A 4308-nucleotide genomic window follows, 5' to 3' on the forward strand; every position below is an offset into this window, starting at 1 on the left:
GCAGAATGGCAAATAAAGGGGGCACTACTGTATTGCTAACTGTGGGGTGCCCTATATCTATAGCAGAGCCTAGCACATGGTGGGCCCCAAATAAAAATTCACTGAAGGTATATTCATTCACCAAGGCACTTGAAATTTTTTTGAAAACAAAAGTATATATGTATCTTCATCTTGTCCAGTAAAATTTCTTTCACACTCTACTCATTCCTGAACAGTGTGCTTCCAGAATGTGGCTAGAAACTTAGGAAATTGGGATATTATCTGGGTAATATTGTAAGCTAAATTTAAAATGTCTAAGTATACTATTTGGCAATCTATAGAATTAAATTAGGCCTCGTCTCCTGTGAAAAATGGCATCTAATAGATAATTAATGAATTGTAACTGTTAGTGTTATTTGATGGTGTTTCTAATGAGCAGGCAGGAAGGCAAGTTACAGAGCAGCCTGAGTCTCTTTTTTTAATTTTTATTATTTTTTAAATTTATTTTCAGTGTTCTAGCATTCATTGTTTATGTACCACACCCAGTGCTCCATGCAACGCTGGCCCTCCATAATACCCACCATCAGGCTTACCCAACCTCCCACTCCCCGCCCCTCCAAAACCCTCAAATTGTTTTTCAGAGTCCACAGTCTCTCATGGTTTGTCTCCCCCTCCAATTTCCCCAATTCCCTTCTCCTCTCCATCTCCACATGTCCTCTATGTTATTCCTTGTGCTCCACAAATAAGTGAAACCATAGTAATTGACTCTCTCTGCTTGACTTATTTCACTCAGCATAATCTCTTCCAGTCCCATCCATGTTGCTACAAAAGTTGGGTATTCATCCTTTCTGATGGAGGCATAATATTCTATTGTATATATGGACCACATCTTTTTTTTTTAAATTTTCTTTTTTTTATAATATGGACCACATCTTTCTTATCCATTCATCTGTTGAAGGGCATTTTGGCTCTTTCCACAGTTTGGCGACTGTGGCCCTTGCTGCTATGACATTGGGGTACAGATGGCCCTTCTTTTCACTACATCTGTACCTCTGGGGTAAATACCCAGTAATGCAACTGCAAGGTCATAGGGAAGCTCTAGTTTTAATTTCTTTTTTTTTTTTCAGATTTCAACTGTTTTATTTTTTTTTATTTTTTTATTTTTTATAAACATATATTTTAATTTCTTAAGGAATCTCCACACTGTTCTCCCACCAACAATGCATTCCCACCAACAGTGTAAGACAGTTCCCTTTTCTCCACATCCTCTCCAACAAACATTGTTTCCTGTCTTGTTGATTTTGGTCATTCTAAATGGTGTAAGGTGGTATCAATGTGTTTTTTTGTTTTGTTTTGTTTTTCAGCTGAGCCGCCCAGGTGCTGCAGTATAAACATACTTTATTTTTTTTAATTTATTTTTTACTTATTTTCAGCATAATAGTATTCATTATTTTTTCACCACACCCAGTGCTCCATGCAATCCATGCCCTCTATAATACCCACCACCTGGTACCCCGACTTCCCATCCCCCGCCCCTTCAAAACCCTCAAATTGTTTTTCAGAGTCCATAGTCTCTCATGGTTCACCTCCCCTTCCAATTTCTTCCAACTCCCTTCTCCTCTCTAACTCCCCATGTCCTCCATGCTATTTGTTATGCTCCACAAATAAGTGAAACCATATGATAATTGATTCTCTCTGCTTGACTTGTTTCACTCAGCATAATCTTTTCCATTCCCGTCCATGTTGCTACAAAAGTTGGGTATTCATCCTTTCTGATGGAGGCATAATACTCCATAGTGTATATGGACCACATTTTCCTTATCCATTCGTCTGTTGAAGAGCATCTTGGTACTTTCCACAGTTTGGCGATTGTGGCCATTGCTACTATAAACATTGGGGTACAGACGGCCGGCCCTTCTTTTCACGACATCTGTATCTTTGGGGTAAATACCCAGGAGTGCAATTGCAGGGTCATAGGGAAGTTCTATTTGTAACATCTTGAGGAATCTCCACACTGTTCTCCAAAGAGGCTGCACCAACTTGCATTCCCACCAACAGTGTAAGAGGGTTCCCCTTTCTCCACATCCCCTCCAACACATGTTGTTTCCTGTCTTGTTAATTTTGGCCATTCTAACTGGTGTAAGGTGGTATCTCAATGTGGTTTTAATTTGAATCTCCCTGATGGCTAGTGATGATGAACATTTTTTCATGTGTCTGATAGCCATTTGTATGTCTTCATTGGAGAAGTGTCTGTTCATATCTTCTGCCCATTTTTTGAAATGATTGTCTGTTAGGGCGAAGATTAAAGCTCAATGTGATTTTGATTTGAATCTCCCTCATGGCTAGTGATGATGAACATTTCTTCACATGTCTGTTAGCCATTTGTATGTCTTCATTGAAGAAGAGTCTATTCATGCCTTCTGCCCATTTTTTGACATGATGATCTGTTTTGTGTGTGTTGAGTTTGAGGAGTTCTTTATAGATCCTGGATATCAGCCCTTTTTTTGGTATTGTCATTTGCGAATATCTTCTCTCATTCCGTAGGCTGTCTCTTTGCTTTGTTGAATGTTTCCTTTGCTGTGCAGAAACTTTTGATCTTGATGAAGTCCCAAAAATTCATTTTCGCTTTTCTTTCCTTCGCCTTTGGAGTTTCTTTTCCATAAGTATTCTCACAAAAATGCCAAGGTTTGAGAGCAAGTTTTTTACCTTCCTTTCCATCTCCCCTCTCCTCTAGCTGGAAGCAGCACTGTTGTAAATGTTTTTTTTCTTGTCTACAACTACACCTTTTCCAATTTAGTTTACTGACCTCCTCTTTCCCTGATACTCTTAAAAGGTAGTTCAGAGGGGTGCCTGGGTGGCTCAGCGGTTAAGCCTCTGCCTTTGGCTCAGGTCATGATCTCATGGTCCTGGGATTGAGCCCGGCATTAGGTTCTCTGCTCAGTGGGGAGCCTGCTTACCTCTCTCTCTCTCTCTGCCTGCCTCTGTGCCACTTGAGATATCTCTCTCTCTCTCTCTGTCAACTCAATAAATAAAATCTTTAAAAAACAACAACAACAAATGAGCACTAAGTACACTCCAAGGTTAAGTATTATCACAATATTCAAAGCAAGAGACAATGTAGTGCTGAACCAGGATGGTTGAAGGAGCAATATGTTCAAATGATCAAGGAAAAGGTTGTAGATGAGAGGTGCCTAGGTGGCTCAGAGGGCTAGGCCTCTGCCTTCGGCTCAGGTCATGATCTCATGGTCCTGGGATTGAGCCCCGCATTGGGCTCTCTGCTCAGCAGGGAGCCTGCTTCCCTTCCTCTCTCTCTACCTGCCTCTCTGCCTGCTTGTGATCTCTGTCTGTCAAATAAAGAGATAAAATCTTAAAAAAAAAAAAAAAGTTGTAGATCAGAGCTGTACAATGTAGCATGTTCTGTGTGCTGTATTACAAAGTTCACTATTGCTTCCAGTGTATGTTTCACTAATGTCTTCCTAACCAGATTGTAAACTCCCAGCTGGGACCAGACATGAACCTTCAGTTCTTTCAAAGACTCAGCATAGTGTGACCCTTACTTAATAGACTTTAGATCAATTGTTAACTGAATGTACACAGAGGTACTTTAGGAGGGACTGCCTTTCTCTTTGTAAGATAATGCGCTTCCTCATTTAAAAAAAAATGGCATGTATTTTCTCATAGCTAATCACTTTTCCCTTTTCCTTATCTAAGTTTCTGCTTCAGAACTCACTACTCGGCACTTTATCTAAAATTTATACTAGATTTGCCATTTGTGCACATAAGAATCAAAAATTTAAACAACCTCCAGGAAAGCAATTTCAGCAAGTTATTTAGTGAGAAGCTGATGAAACACCAATCTTCTTCAGACTATAGAAAGGCAGTTATCACACTAATAATTTACAGTCTCATTAAGTTGGCTTTTAACCTGATGTCCCAATGAGTGAAGTTCACTTTAGAATCTCTTTAATAAATAAATCTCCAAGCTCTAGATAGTTCAATGATGGGTGGTAATTAGCATTAGATGAACAGAAAGAATCCTCTTCACTCAACAAATGACTTTTCACCCTATAAAATTTCACCAAGTGCCCAAGTATAAGCAGATTAATTTAAGCCTGCTTTTCAATGAGCAATTAACAAAACAAACCATAAGTCTTCAAATTCAAAGAGGAAAATAATTATTCCTCTCAGAAATGAGAGCAAGACGAGATTAGAAAAAAATACTTTACCAAAATCTGTGCCCTCTCAGTATCAATCTGGAGAACATAATTTGTTCAAGACATATTTAATCACATTTCTAATGTGTGCACAGTGCTGTGCTGAGCACTGTGG

This window comes from Mustela putorius, unplaced genomic scaffold (genome assembly GCF_011764305.1).
Source record: "Mustela putorius furo isolate JIRA1106 unplaced genomic scaffold, ASM1176430v1.1 tig00003987_pilon_pilon_pilon, whole genome shotgun sequence".
NCBI classification, from domain to species: domain Eukaryota; kingdom Metazoa; phylum Chordata; class Mammalia; order Carnivora; family Mustelidae; genus Mustela; species Mustela putorius.